Source organism: Nicotiana attenuata, unplaced genomic scaffold (assembly GCF_001879085.1).
Source record: "Nicotiana attenuata strain UT unplaced genomic scaffold, NIATTr2, whole genome shotgun sequence".
Lineage (NCBI taxonomy): Eukaryota > Viridiplantae > Streptophyta > Magnoliopsida > Solanales > Solanaceae > Nicotiana > Nicotiana attenuata.
The window spans coordinates 297,815-314,955 of NW_017670408.1; the positions used below are offsets into that span (position 1 = coordinate 297,815).

The 17,141-nt window shown below is 38.5% G+C and overlaps 1 non-coding gene across 1 annotated transcript; it reads right to left on the minus strand.

Moving 5' to 3' along the window:
- Positions 1–7,563: 7,563 nt before the first annotated feature.
- Positions 7,564–7,644, minus strand: TRNAL-CAG. Its single transcript has one exon. It is a non-coding gene; the product is annotated as a tRNA-Leu (tRNA).
- Positions 7,645–17,141: the final 9,497 nt, after the last annotated feature.

Consider the following 17,141-nt stretch of genomic DNA (forward strand, 5'->3'; position numbering starts at 1 on the left):
GGGGGGGGGGGGATACCCTAGACTTTTGATTTATTCACAGAGCAACTACTTAAATGGCAGGAAGAGTATTAAGGAATTCACAAGAGCTATAAGTTACGAAAATGATAAGAGCGTCAGTCAACATTCATCCTCAACATTCGAGGACGAATGTTCCAAAGGGGGGAATGATGTTACGTCCCGCAATATTACGTCGATAGTACGTCCCGCAGTATTAAGTTACGAGTTACGACAGTGTTGCACCCAGCAGTATTACATTACGGTGATGTTACGCTTCTCAGTATTAAGTTACGACGATGTTGCACCCTGTAGTATTGTGCGTTGAATTTGTTGTAAGGTAATTGACATCAGTCCAAGGAAAAGATTGTTTGGAGATTATAAGGATTGTACGTGTTATGAAGGATAAAGGGGTACACGGATTAAAGAAAACGAGTTTCGTTGAAAGTGGCAAATTTGGAATAAAATACGGGTCGAGCGATAATACCTATTATGAACTAGTACCCTATGACCACGGTAGTATAATATATAAAGTATATATGAAGTATTTTAAAAATAAATAAAATTTTAAGTAATTTGTGATAATTTTTAAATTATGAGGGTAATTGATTAATTACCGGGTAACAGGACATTACCCAGTTAACTAATAAGTGGATAAAAAATTAATATCCCCCACGTGGCAAGAAGCCACAAAGGTTGAAATGACTAAGTAGTCATTTTGCCAGATGGATATTAAATAAATTAACCAAGCCATAACATAAGTCTAGTCTTAAAGACTTGTAAATCAAATCCATAACATTTTAGTGGGAATGCCTTGTAAAGGCTTCAAAACCAAAAATCTGCCTTTGGCATTTGAAGCCAAGGACGTTGTCAGCAGAAGCATTCCATTTCAACAACAAAAGCTTCACTTGAAGCAATTTTGTCCAAAACAATTCGACCCCTTAGAAAATTTCGATAGAAATTTCAAAAGCTAGGAACAGAAGCCACTTACGTTGGAACAAGTTTTAAGTTTAAACCCATTCTTTAGATCAAAAACGTTCAAAGCAGAACAATTTGTCCAAGATTTCAAGGAGTTCAAATATAATTTCGTTCATATTTCGCAGAAGCAGATTCGTTCTAATAATTCAAGAAACAGGTATGTTAAGGGTAAGCTATTCCTTCATTTTGGCATGATCTCGTCATTACACAGGTTTGATAATGAGGCATAAAGAAAAATTCATATCCCGGAATTTACGTATAATTTGCTAGTCTCGCAAGTTACAGTATTTCCGTTATCAGGACTTCATATTAATTTGAGTATTTCATTCTCCCAGTCAAGAGAGCAGAGAGTTTATATATACAGTATTAATGTATTTTCCTTACCATCGAGCTATAATCGATGGGCAGGCCCCTATTGGGCAACCTCTGATCAGATGGTAAGTTATATACTGAGCCTACTGTGACCGAGCGCATATGAGCGAGCCCGGTTGGTCGAGATACAAAGCCTAGTATGGATGAGCGCCTATGAGCGAGCCTACTATGGCAGAGCAGTTATATATATATATACCGAGCCTTGTAGGGCCGGATAGCTATTTTACTTACTATATTGAGAGAGTTGAGTCAGTATCGGCAGGTAAGCATATCTTCAGATCATCTTTGACTTCCAATTACTTTCAGTTATTATATTATCAGTTCAGCTTCAGCTTTCGGTATATTGCCTTACATACTCGGTACATTATTTCGTACTGACGTCCCTTTTCTGGGGGCGCTGCATTTCATGCATGCAGGTTCAGACAGACAGTCGGGTAGACCTCCTCATTAAGTGTTGCCCGAGTTCAGCTTGATCGGTAAGCTCCATACCCTTCGGAGTTGCCGGGTCTAGAGCTTTATGTATATCTTGTATATATATATATATGTGTGTGTGTGTGTGTGTGTGTGTGTGTATATATATATATATATATATATATATATATATATATATATATATATATATATATATATATATATATATATATATAAGAGTAGACTGTGGCCCTGTTCCGATCACAGTATATCCATCAATAGAGGCTTGTAGACATATCCTGTCAGTTAGTGCAGTATGTTGAGCTTGTAGGCCTTTTATGTATATTTTGTTGGTTTGCCAGTTGTAGTAGTTATGACGGCCTTGTCGGCCCAGCATTATATTGATGTTTGGTCAGCATTTGCAAATTGTCTGACAATGTGGCCCATGGCCAAAGTGTGACATTATATGTTCAGAGTCCCTTAGTCGCAAGTTGGTACGCAAGGATAGATGAGGCGCTGGGTGCCGGTCTCGCCCCCCCAGGTTCGGGTCGTGACATGCATACCTTCATCCTTACGGACTAGAACAGCACTTACCGTAACCTCCGAGACTGCTAAGTAGACATTCAGTTTTTCTCCTTCTTCCGATTTTGACAGTAACGGAGGACTTGACAAGTACCGTTTCAAATCCCTCAAAGTCTATTGACATTCCGGGGTCCATTCTAAATTGTTCTTCTTTTTTAGTAGTGAAAAGAAATGATGGCATTTCTCCGAAGACCAAATGAATCTGCTCAAAGCGACCAATCTCCCCATTAGCCTCTAAACTTCTTTTATGCTTTATAGCTGGTCCTGGATGTATTCGTGGCCTTGATTTTATCGGGGTTAACCTCAATCCCCTTTTGTGACAACAGGAATCCCAAGAACTTACCGGAGCTAACCCCGAACGCACACTCCTCGGGGTTAAGCTTCATGTTGTGCTTCCTTAAGATGTCAAAGGTTTCTTACAAGTGTTTGAGATGATCACCTGCGTTCAAAGAGTTAAAAAGCATATCATCTGTGTAAACTTTCATGGTTTTCCCTATTTGCTTTTCAAACATCTAGTTCACGAGCTGTTGATAAGTGGATCCGGCGTTCTTTAGCCTGAAGGGCATCACATTGTAACAATATGTGCTGAAATTCATGATGAACGAAGTTTTTTCCTGATCTTTCGGTTCCATTTTGATTTGATTGTACCCGTAGTAAGCATTGAGGAAACTCATTAACTCGTGCCCGGCCATTGCATCAATCATTTGATCAATGTTTGGCAATGGGAACGAATCTTTTGAGCACGCCTTATTTAAGTCCTTATAGTCTATGCACATGCAAAATTTATTATTCTTCTTTTGGAACTACTACTGCGTTAGCTAGTCAGTCAGGATACTTTACCTTTCGAATTGAACCGATGACAAATAGGCGAGTTACCTCTTCCTTTACGAATTTATTTCTAGCCTCGACAATAGGACGTTTTGTCTTTCTTACCGGAGGAATGCTGGGATCCCAGCTTAGCTTGTGTACGGCCACTTCTGGCAGGATACCTGTCATATCCGCATGCGACCACGCAAAACAATCGACATTAAATTTAAGAAATTCAATAAAACCATGCCTGAGTTCGGGGTGTAGTCCTGTTCCCAAGTGGAATTTCCTCTCTAAGAATTTCTCGAACAATGCGACTTGTTCAAATTCTTTTACTGTGCACTTTGTTGTGTCCGTCTCTTCTGGTACCTGGAAATACCTTGGCACCTAATAGGATTTCGACGCCCCTTCCCCTTGGTTGACTTCGCTCGGCTCGGGAACAAGCGTCGGCTTCTGTAATTGCTACATCGCATGTTCCTTCCCTTTGCTACCGGAGATTGAGATTGCATTCATCTCCCTTGATGCCGGTTGGTCACCTCTTATTTGTTTAACTCCCTCGGGAGTTGGAAATTTCAGCAACTAATGATATGTCGATGACACAGCCTTCATTCGCGCAGCCATGGTCTCCCTAGGATTATATTGTAACCCATATCACCGTCCACTACCTTGAAAAGGGTCGTCTTCATAACCCCCTCGGCATACGTGGGCAGCAAGATTTCTCCCCGGGTTGTCACGCTTGCCATATTGAACCCGGCGAGGAGTTTTGTAGCCGAAATGATACTTTCGGCGAGCTTGGCTTGCTCCAACATTCTCCATTGGATAATATTTTTCGAACTTCCTGGATCTACCAGAACACATTTAATCTTAAAATCTAAAATATTTAGAGAAATTATCAGGGCGTCGTTATGCGGTAGCAACAGTCCATCAGTGTATTCCTCCGTAAAAATGATGTCGTGTTCAACAACTTCCCAGAGTCTTTTATTGTGGGTCACTGATACTTTCGTCTTTTCGCTGCCGAAAATGTAACGCCGTTGATCTCGTTCCCCCCGAAAATCATGTTGATCGTCAGGCGTGGGGGATCTTCTCCTACTTTTGAAGGCTCCGCACTATCACGATCATCCCGTGATATTCGCACCATAAATTAGGATCCCTCTGACCGGGGTAAGATCTCATTGGCTTTGGGAACCGTGCTTCTTTAATATTCTTCATGGCCTATACCAGTTTCCCTATGCTGATGTTGAAGTTGTATTCGGAAAGCCTGGGGTAGGAAGAATCTGATGTTTCCTTGCTCTGTGATGACCTATTGTTTCGGCCGCGATCGGTTATCCTATCGGTAACGAATCTGTCCGCCGACCAGAAACCTCTGCCACGTCCTTCGGCCCGTTCATAGGGCAGAAATCGACTCCTCGAAGACCGTCGATTTGTATCGAAATCATCTTTCTATTTCTCTTTATTCTTCTCCCAGTCCCGACCTTCAATCGACGCTGGGAAACCGAGCTGATCATCTTCAATCCTTATTTTAGACTCGCACCGGTTGTGAACATCCGCCCAAGTTGTTGTTTGGAACTAGAGCAAACTTTCTTTCAACTTTCGGTAAGCGTGGGAACTTCTCGGATTCAGACCTTTGGTGAATGCTTCGGCCGCCCATTCGTCCGAAACGGCTGGTAGCAACATCCTTTCCTTTTGGAACCTGGTTACGAACTCCCGCAACAACTTGGACTCTCCTTGCGCAATCCTGAATATATCGGCCTTTTGCGCCTGTACCTTTCTGGCCCCAGTATGCGCCTTGATGAAAGAATCCGCCAGCATCTCAAAAGAGTCTATGGAATGATCGGGAAAAAGCGAATACCACGTCAGGTCTCCCTTCGTATGAGTCTCCCCGAATTTCTTCAGTAAAACGGACTCGATCTCGTGGGGAGCTAAATGGTTTCCCTTCACCGTCATTATATAGGTGGTGATATGCTCCTGAGGATCCGAAGTCCCATCATACTACGGTACGTCTGGCATTTTAAACTGCTTCGGGATCAGTTCTGGTGCCATGCTTGGTTTGTACGACAATTGTGTGTACTTCTCTGAGTCGGCCCTTACAGTACTCGTGGTGCACCTGGAATTTGATCTATTCGGGCGTTCACTTCCCTCATAAACTGCATGAGTTCGGCTTTAAAGGGATCACTCTCTTTGTTATGACTGGATTTGTTCCCCCCGGCCCCATCGGAGCCGACCTCGCCCCTCGGGGTGTTGTTGTCGACCTTCTGCGTCGCTTGGTTTGCGGGAGCACCGGGGAGAACTGGGCCTCGCCCATTCGCGTTGTTGGAAGCGCCCGATAACGCCTGCTTTAGTTCTGTCATGACCTTATCCTATCGTGAGAGATGGCCTATAATGGCCTCATGTTGCTCTTCCAAGACTCTGACCGCTTTGACGACGTGCTCTTCTTCAACATCATCAGGAGTTGCCTCCCGAACATGTCGCGGATATCGGCCCCCGTGGACTGGCGTGGCCTCGTTCCCCTCGTTGCGGGTGTCACTGATTGAATCCTCGTGCTGAGGCTGATTTCCTTGGGCCTCAACGTTGTGTATGTTGTTAACACCATTATCTGCCATTTTCAATGATTTTTGCTAAGAACAAAGAATTAAAATAAGTTAGTAATAGATACATGGATCAATTCAATTAAACGAGTGTCTATGCCCCACGGTGGGCGCCAAACTATTTAACCGTAAAACGGTACATTTGAATTTATACATGATTTATAGACAAGTGAATTAATTTGATCCAAAAATAGTAGATGAATTAGACAAAAACATAAGACTTAGCCTTAAAATCAAAATATACGACAGATATCATGGTTCCGGGCACAGAGCTAACGGGAGCAACAAAAATAATACAAATAAGCAAGAAAATAAATTGTTATTGAGCTTTTGATATAATATAGTGTATGTTTGTCAGAAAATTCATGTCCATTACAATGAAGATAGAACTCGCTATTTATAGTTGCACCTAGGGAACAAGGTTCTAGGATTAAGCTCATCTTTAATGATAATTATGAGGGTCATTGAAGGGTGTGTAACGGTGGGCGGTGAATGACATATTCACTATAATGGATCATGTACTTAATGCTGTAGAATATTCTTCATTGAATGCTACCAGATGACGGTATTAATTTTGTAGTTATGAGTATTATTTTCTCCGGTGACAAGCGAGATCATTGCCTTCAGACTTAGCTATCTTCTGTCTTCGGTTCCACGTGTCGCCTTCTCATGCGATCATTAAATATGAACATATTTTACCCTATGCAGTACCGGCTACGGGTTCGGCTGAACCAAGTAGTTTTGGTTCAAATCATGTATTTGTCTAATAATTTTTATAAAATATGTACAAATTATTAATTTAGAACATAGTAACTTTAAAAGAATTAGGATCCTGAACCCATAAGCTTAAAATTCTAGCTCCGCTTTGCTTACAAGCAGATGTGAGCTTTTATACCAGTTTTTGACACGCCAAATAAATTAAGAATTTCTCTCTGCTTTTCGCCTCTGATATTCATAATTCATCTATGGCAATACTTGCGTTCAAACGAACACTAAGACTCTAATTCCAAGCTGGTACAAATTACCGTTTTTGTCCCCTTTCTTTCATTATGTTTTGCTTTGGATTCACGCTAAGAATTATACTTTTCTATGATTTGGCGAGAAAAAGGAATTGAAGCCATATCTTGAGAGCTCAGGTGTACAATTATTTGGTTGGAAAAGTCTCATCGGGAAATACATCTTTAACGTTTTGGTTCGAGAAGTTTTATTTTGTGTCTCATATAACTGACAATAGTTGTATTAGGCTCTTTTTTGTCTCATAAATATGTGGACCCCAATCTTACACTTCTGGGTCCACAAAATTGTGAGACAAAAATGTTGCCTCATACAACTAGTGTCAGTCGTATGAGACACAAAATAAAATTTTCCGTTTTGGTTCAATTACTTTTTCTTGATTGGTACTTGTAATTAATTTACTTGTCAAATGGCAATCACAAAAATTCTTGTTTACTATTCCCTCCGGTCCAAAATAAGTGATTTTTTAGTTGTTTTCACACAGATTTAGAAATTTATCTTTTAGCATTAATTAGCAATGAAATTGACCATATTAACCTTTGCTATCTCTTCACATAAATACTCCTAACACATACTCCAACACTATTTACTCCCAGGGCAATGTAGGAAAAAAATAATTAATTCATTCTTGAAATCTACAAAAATCACTTATTTTGGACCACAAAAAAAGGCCAAAAAATCACTTGTTTTGGACCGGAGGGAGTAACATCAACCGAGAGCTTTAAATCAAGTTGGTACAATCTATTTTTACTATTTCCAAAAAATCGGGAAGCTCCTAAAAGTAAAACATAGAAGGAGAGTTAAGGGGCAAAAAAGTAAATGTCAAGAATGGGATTCGAACCCATGCCCTTTCGGACCAGTACCTGAAACTGGCGCCTTAGACCAACTCGGCCATCTTGACTATGTGACCTCTTTCTTTAGATATTATATATAGATATGTATTCGTTATGTATTCTTTGTTATTCATATACACTAAATTATTCATTCCCTTTTCGTTACTTTGATGATCTTAATTGTTGGGTTTTTCTTTAAAGGGTATGCATGGTAAATGGAGTAGGCACCTTTTGGGTTGCACCTCTTCATCTCACCCTTTCGTTATCTATAAATTTAGAGGCTTAGCCTCAATTTTAATACATGGAAAATCTGAAAATTTCTCTCCTCTTTTCTACATTGTTGCATTTTTTTCAAATAAATAAAGTGTAAAGTGTGATTTGTTCCGTCTATTGAGTTCGCTGAAATTCTGTAATTTCGATTACCAGTATTACAGAATAGTTTTTTCATTCTATCCTGGGAGGAAGTAATCAATAACCTTGGGCAACAGTGAGGAGAATAAATTTCTTAAGAACACACAAGCAACTTGTAAGCTCGGAATTATTTTATGTTTTGTTTATTAAACTAACTTTCTTTTTTCCTCTGATGTTCTGATTTCGAATACAAAATTACTAACACTAATTGTATAAGAACTAACCATGTGTTGTTAATCAAGTTGAATGAGCATACTTTTATCGTTTAACTTATGCAGATAATTTACAAAATCTCATAATGGTATACTAAGTATACAACCATCCTGTGGTTTATAACTGTGCTTTTCACAAATTTATACTCGGTTGAGTAGACTGTTTGAGTGGCTATACTTTATCACATGTACATTGCAGAAAACAAAATCATGTAAGTTCAAATCCTGCATCTACCATGCATTAATTAAACAACTAACACTCATGGTATTTTGCTTTTCTTCACTCAATTTTAAAACTATGGCGTTTTTCTTTTCCAATCAAATTTGAGAAATATATCTGATGAACTTCTAGATCCTTCACATGCACAGCCATTATGAAGAGAGGAAATAAGGGAAAGGAGAAGGAGATGATCGACAGAGAAAACTAACTGCTTCTTATTATCTGTGCATGAGCTGAAATGTGCTGTTATACTGGTCAACTAATCACACTCTAATTACATTAAGGGTTGTTTGGCAGGATGCATAAGAATAATGCTGAATAGGGTGCATTAGTAATGCTGATATTAGTTATACTTGCATTAGTTGTGCTAACATATTTCTTATCCATTGGTTGATTTGATGTATTAAAGCATTGCACAATTTTTAAAAAATTATTTGTTTACAAAAATACTCTCATAACCAGTCCATCACTTCATTTTTTTTAAAAAGAAACATATATGTTGAAAAATATTTTTATATGAAAAGGGTTTAAACAAATTATTTGATTTGTCTACTAGCTATATTCTAGTGTAGACTATTTATAAAAGAAGGAATGTGCTAAGTATTTATTTATTTAATAGGGATATAATTTTATTTTTCACTTTCTTGGATTATTTTAAACTCACATTAATATAATATCATATTTTAATCAAGATAAATTTTGAAGGATAATTTTGTCTTTAACTAAGCTAATGCATGCATTAAAATCCATTGCATTGTTAATGACATGATTTCCTATGCATTAGTTATGCATAAAATAATACCAAATATGGTGTATAACTAATGCATAGGTTCAAAAGGTGTATCGAACAAGGTATTAATACACAAAGCTAATGCTTCCATTATTTTATCTAATGCATCATACCAAACGACCCCTAAGTTATACAGGTGTGTACAACTATCACTAGGGGTGTTGCGGATCAGACGGATAATTACGCTTAATGGTTTGGCTTAACGGTTATCGGATTATAAATGTAGTAATCCTCTAGCCATCCAATAAGACAACAGGCGAATTGGTATCAGATTGACAATTATCGGGCGGTTATCGGCTAAACCAAATAGAAATTTTTTGAACAATTATTCAATCAATACCAAACAATTCAAACTAATACGAAATTTTTAGTACCATCTAAGATCTAACGAAACGGTATTTTTTTAATTGAAGAGTCTTCAAGACTACTCATACTGTCATACACGTATTAACCAATTTTGAATACCGACGAGACTACGTATTAATCATTCAGATTTTGATTTTTCAACTTCTCAGTTCTCAGCTCAAGAGAGAGACGAAACTGACGATTTCTCTGCCTCTGGTGGCTGCAGACAATTAAGAGTTAGAAAATAAAAATTAGGGATTTAGCCATTTAGGATTTTAATGGTACTTTATATACATAGGGTGTAAAAATATAAATATAAAAATTCTTAACGGGTTAACGATTTACCAAATAAGAAAATTGAGTAATCCGCTCCCAATTCGGTAAGCCGTTAATTATCAAATCTCAATCTGTTCACCATCCATACCTCGATAATTCGACACCAATAAGCCAATAAACCATCGGTTTAATTTAGTTAACGGTTCCATTCGGTTTGGAACATCCCTAACTATCACCCTGTCACAATGCTTCTATCTCAACACCCTCCCTCAAGCTGAGGCGATTCCCGAATAACTAGGTGATTTATAAGTTTTTTTCGTTTATGTAAGATAGGATTAGTTTCAATTTGGATTGCAACTCTCCCACAGTAGAGACTTATAGGTAACTCAACATGCACTCCAAGTTCCTTATATAACCATGTCAGCCATGTGAATTCTGCTACTGCTAAAGCCATACTTCTGAACTCTACTTCAGCAGAGCTTCTGGCTACTATCTTCTGCTTAGATTTTCAAGACACCAATTCATCTCCAAATTTGACAAGATTGTTATGTTGAGGAAGAGGCAAACCCGAAAATATAGAAGATCATGAGTGGTGCTTTCTCTTAAAGCCAAAACCCACTCAAAATAGGAATAAACCGAATCCAATTCCAAATAGGAATGGAAACCAAAAGAGAATAGGATTAGGCCATTGGGCCTTTGGCTGGACAACATGGGCATGAGCCCAACAAACTCCCCCTCCAACCAAGGGGTCAAATGTGTCTTCAAGTAGAGGAACTATTGACAGGCTTCATGCCTGCCAATTTTCTGCAAAATTCATGTTTATCTGCAGCCACCGCCTTTGTCAGCATATCCGAAGGATTTTCGTCAGTGTGTATCTTCTCAATCTCAAATAATTTCTCTTCCACGGCCATTCTTATCCAATGATACTTTCTATTTATATGTTCTTAGAATGAAAAGTGGAGTGCTTGGTGAGACAGATAGCACTATGATTATCACAAAATAAGATGTACCTTGGCTGCTCAAAGCCAAGATCATTAATAAACTCCTTCATCCATAATAGTTCATTGGCACCTTCTGTGACAGCAATATATTCGGCTTCTGTGGTGGATAGAGCTATGCACTTCTGTAGTCTAGATTGCCAAGAAACAGCTCCCCCTGCAAAAGTGATCAAATAACCGGAAGTCGATCTTGAATTATCAAGATTGCTTCCTAAATCAGAGTCTGTGTAACAAACAAGTTCAGGCTTGCCATTGCCAAAGCATAGCTTCAAATCTGCAGTACCTTTCAAATACCTTAATATCCATTTTACTGCATCCCAATGTTCTTTTCCAGGATTGGAAAGGAATCTACTAACAGTACCAACGGCATGTGCAGTATCTGGTCTAATGCAAACCATAGCATACATCAAGCTACCAACGACAGAAGAGTAAGGAATACGAGACATCTCTTTTTTCTCTTCATCCTCTGACTAATACTCAATTTGAAGTGTTTAGCAAGAGGAGTACTAACCACTTTTGCATCTGTCATATTGAACCTCTTGAGTACCTTCTCAATGTATTGCTTTTGGGACATAAATAACTCCTTTCTATCTCTGTGTCGGTGAATTTGAATTCCCAAGATTTTCTTTGTTGGCCCCAAGTCCTTCATCGCAAACGATTTGCTCAACTGCTTCTTAAGGACTGCGATTCTGGATTTATTCTTGCCAACAATAAGAGTGTCATCCACATAAAGCAATAAAATAATAAAATCATCATCAGAGAACTTCTGAAAGAATACACAGTGGTCTGAAGAAGTTTTCTTGTACCCTTGTTCTTCTATGATAGATTCAAACTTCAAATACCATTGCCTTGGAGCTTGTTTCAATCCATACAGGCTCTTTTTCAATTTGCAGATATAATTTTCTTTTCCCTTAGTTACAAAACCCTCAGGTTGCTCCATATAAATCTCCTCGTCTAAATCACCATGAAGAAAAGCAGTCTTGACATCCATCCGATCAACCTCTAAATCTAGACTTGCGGCTAAGCCTAGAACCACACGAATAGAAGACATCTTCACAACAGGGGAGAAAATTTCATCAAAGTCAACTCCCTTCTTCTGGCCAAAACCTTTAACAACTAACCTCGCCTTGTATCTAGCCGTAGAGGTATGGTTATCTTGCTTTATTCTGAATATCCATTTGTTAGATAAAGCTCTCTTACCTTTCGGCAATTTCACTAACTCATATGTGTCATTCTCATGGAGTGACTTCATCTCATCTTCCATCGCTTAGATCCAATGATCTTTGTGATTATCTTGTATGGCTTCATCATAATTCTCAGGTTCTCCCATATCAGTCAAAAGTACATACTCATCAGGAGGATAGCGCATGGATTTTTGCTTCTCCCTTGTAGATCTTCTAAGAGAGGTTTCAAGAGCATTCGAAGTAGTTACCTGTGCAGGAATTGGTTGCTGATCAACCACAACTTCATCAACTGGAGCATTCATAACATCTATACCATGATGATCATTTTGATCTTGATCACTATCTCCATCATTGTCTTGGGTTCCTTCATGTGCAATAGGTGCCTTAGCAATTGAAACTGGATCAATATCAACTAAGCTCTCATTACTCTGAGAATCTATCTTCTCAGCTTTGTCAATATCTTCAATAGTTTGGTCTTCAAAGAATATTGCATCACGACTTCTAATAAGTTTATTGTCAACTGGATCATAAAAACGATACCCAAACTCATCTTGACCATAACCGATAAAGATGCACTGCTTTGTTTTGACATCCAGTTTCGATCTCTCATCTTTAGGAATATGCACACAAGCTTTACACCCCAAACTCTCAGGTGATCATAAGAAACATCTTTGGCAAACCAAACTCTGTCTGGGACATCACCATCCAAAGTAACAGCAGGAGACAAATTGATAACATAGGCAACAGCGTTAAGTGCTTCCGCCCAAATTGTATTTGGAAGTTTAGACTCTGAAAGTAAGCATCTAACTCTCTCAACTAGAGTTCTATTCATCCTCTCCGCCAAACCGTTCAATTGAGGCGTCTTGGGCGGAGTTTTCTGATGACGAGTTCCTTGTTCCTTGCAATAGTTATCAAAGGGACCACAATATTCACCACCATTGTCAGTGCGAATACATTTTAATTTCTTCCCCGTTTGTCTCTCAGCTAAGGCCTGAAATTCCTTAAACACGCCAAGTGCTTGATCTTTAGATTTCAAAGGATACACCCAGAGCTTACGAGAATGATCATCAATAAAGGTCACAAAGTAAAGTGCACCACCTTTTGACTTTACTTTAAAAGGACCACACAAATCAGAGTGTACTAGCTCCAATAAATCGGGCTTTCTTGAGGGAGGATGACTATGAAAGGAAGCCCCTTTCTGTTTGCCAGCTAAACAATGGATACACCTTTTCAGCTTTGCTTGTTTCAATCCAGAAAGCAAACTTTTCTTAGCCAAACACGTAATCCCCCTATCGCTCATATGACTCAATCTTCTGTGCCACAATTCTGATAAAGTATCACCTTCCACCATATTTATTGAGTCATTAAGAATAGAGCCCTGTGTCACATATAAATAACCAGACTTGACTCCGCGAGCCACTACTAACGAGCCCTTAGTGAGCTTCCATTGGCCATTAAAGAGGGCATTCTGGTAACCTTCATCGTCTAATCTTCATGCGGAGATCAAATTGAAAGGAAAGTCTGGAGCATGCTTGACATCTTGAAGAACTAACGTTGAACCATTATTAGTTTTCAAACAAACTGTGCCAACACCAAACACCTTAACTTCACTGGCATTGCCCATCTTTAACACTCCAGAATCAACAGCAGTATAAGATGAGAAAAAATCTTTTCTTCGTGTGACATGTGAGGTAGCTCCAGAATCTACTATCCAGCTAGTCTCATGATAGGATACCAAATTGATGACGTTTTCATCATAAGCAAAAAGAAGGTCATCTCGAACAATAGCAGCAACATTGTTCTCGTTATTTTCAACTTTCTTTCCTTCTCTAGTGTCTTGATTCAACTTGCGGCAAAACCTTTTGATGTGTCCTTTCTTGCCACAGTGGTTGCATGTAATATTATAGTATTTGGACCTTGACTTACTTCTACTTTTACCTCTATTCCTTGAGCCTCTTGTTCTATCTCTCCCCCGGTCTTTTGTAACCAAGATATCTGCTTGTGAGGACGAACCCTGAGATTTTCTCCTTGCTTCCTCTTTCAACACACCACTCTTGGCATATTCCATGGTCACCTTACCTCCAGGAGTTGAATTTGTCAAAGAAACACGAAGAGTTTCCCAAGAGTCTGGTAGAGTATTAAGAAGCCAAAGTCCTTGTATCTCATCCTCAAAATTAACTCCCATTCCAGATAGCTGATCAAGGATGCCCTGAAAATCATTTATGTGATCAAGGATAGGGCTACCTTCCTTGTATTTAAAGGTCATCAATTGCTTTAGCAGAAACAATTTGTTGTTCCCGGTTTTTGAAGCATAAAGAGTCTCTAGCTTTTCCCACAATGATCTCGCATGTATCTCGTTCACAATATGGTTGCGAACATTATCTTCAACCCATTGCCGTATATATCCACATACTTGTTGGTGCTCGAAATCCCAATCTTCATCGGATATACTCTCGGGTTTATGAACTGAAAAAATGGGTAGATGCATCTTCTTCACGAACAACAAGTCTTTCATCTTGCTTCTCCAAACATTATAATTTCTCCCATTTAAACATACCATCTTGCTCATATTCGCCTCCATTCCGTAACAACCCGGATAAATAACCAAGGCTCTGATACCACTGTTAGGATCGAAAAAAGTCAGTGTCATGCGGAATCTAGCAAAGCAAACATTGAACGACGATAAATCACACAACAAATAGAAATCTACCAAAAGAGACACAAACATTTAACGTGGTTCGGTCAACTGACCTACGTCCACAACGGAGATGAGCAATCTACTATAATAAAAAGAGAGTACAAAATATCGAGAGAACAACCTCACGAAGAGGCAAACACAAGTGACACACTAACACTTGTCCCGTAAAGTTCTCCCCCTAAATAAGACTCTCAAGCCCCCTATGGCTACATTGTGGATGCTACTGAATGTGGAGGAAGGATCCTCAATTTATAGAAGTCCAAACCTTTTCCTACAAGGAAAAGGACTAGCCAAATATTGGAGATTTATAATACCTTTTACAAAAAGGAAAACCCAATCAAGGTAATTATATTTCCCTTTCCTTCAAGAGATAGGAAAACCAAATATGGTAAGAAAATTATGGCAAACACCTAACAATTCTCCCCCTTGGCCTGAATTTTCTGACAAAATAAACTTGATCCATATTCTTCACATAGCCTTCAATAGGTCGCATCTCCAAATCTCTGCCACAAAGTTTGTCTCAACGTGCGTAGCACTCCGGTCAAATTTCTCAGACAAAAAATCACGATTATCGTCAAATATGTTGCAGTTAGAACTGAACCCGCCAAGATGAACATGTCTTGAACCTCGCTAAACTTCTATGGCATTCTTAGGACATGCAACACAACATATATTGATGGTTGTTGCCTCATGCAAAGCCCTTCTGCCTGATGCTCCTTCATAACGCATCGTTAGCACACGTTGCCTCCGCGACTGACACTCGTCCTGCTTCCTTGTAGCACGCAGTCCTCATGGATGACATGACCCCCAAAATGCGGGGTGTGACATCCTCCCACACTCAACATTGTCATCGTCCCCGATGACACATCAATGCCCACGACAACCTGGAGTCTGCCCCCTCGGGGATGTACACTGGCTCCCTTAGTCCTTGTGGGTCGGACTTCCTCAAAGTCCATTCTCAAAATGGAGTCGTGCTCATTGATACAAGTGTTTGAAAGACTTAAGCACATAAGAGTGGTTTAGAGAGAGCTTTCATCAAGAGAGAAGAGAGAAGAAAAGTATTTATTTTGCTGCAGATTTTTATTTCGACCAACCAGTTTCAAATCACGTTTTCCGATTCGTTAACCGTTGGATCAGTCTAAAATTTTGACTGAGTGTTCGTAACATCTTGGTCTTGGATTTGAACGGTGAAGATCGGATTTAGAGGCTCGTAGCATCTGATTTAGAGCCTCAAACAACAGTTTCGTTTTGTGGATTATACTCTTTCTTCAATTGATTAGTTGTTGCTCTTGTTGCTCCGTGTTTGGCCCTTGTTGTGTAGCCAATTTGGAGAACTTTTGTAAACCTCTTATTGTTATAGTAGAGCTTTTTGGATCTTTGTGATCCCGTGGTTTTTACCTTCGATTTGAAGGGTTTTCCACGTTAAAATTTGATGTTCTTTATCTTCTTTATTTTCGAGTGTGCCTCTTCCTCAACATAACAAAGATAACCTGTAAAATATCTTCTAATATATAGGCAACTACCCTAAGTTGTGTCACAAAATGCTTCTAGACTTCTTAACCTCTCAAGAGGCATCAACAGTTCAAGACCTAGTACAAATTTGATGTACCTCACCACTCTTAATGCAACCTCTATATGTGATTGCTTTGATTACATTTGCCTCCCGTAGTGTGAGTGCACCACCAAGCCCCGTTTCCGCAACTTAATTCAATGCATACGTCCTGTGGCTGTCACAACGTAGAACCACCAACGATCGTGACGACACTAATATGCAAGCTAGGCGAACCAATAATCCCAAATCCTTAAATAAAGCCACTAACATAAATATAATAAGTGTAAACATGTTCAATAATATCATAGATAGGGCTAAGTCTGGTAACCAAGTACGAAAATATATATCATCCTCAAATCTGGTATCACTGAAATTAGTTAAATTAAATTCTCGTGCTAATTAGTTAATTTAAACACTTAATTATTTATAGTCAACATAAAAGGAAATAGTCTATTTTTTTGTTGATTTAAATTCTTCATATTAGGTCGTCCGTAAGTTTAAATATTTAAGTGTAATTTTAATTTTATCCAATAAGAATTATATTATCAAAGCGTAATAAGATTAATATGAAATTCACTTTTAGATCTTTGTATCTGTAGAATCATTAGTGTAATTGATTATTAAATGAATCATACATTTTATATATTGGTAAAACTATTTTAGACTAACTTGGATAGTCTATATTTAGAATTTGGAATTTTAACGATATAAAATCTTTAGATGGATTAAGTTCCTAAATATTAGGGATTTAATATAATTCAATAAGAAAAGATTTAATAACTAAAGATTTAGTTGATTTAAAAGTCATTAATATTAGAAAAATAATTAAATTATATTAATAGTTTTATTCAGTATGAAACATATTTTTAAAAGATAAAA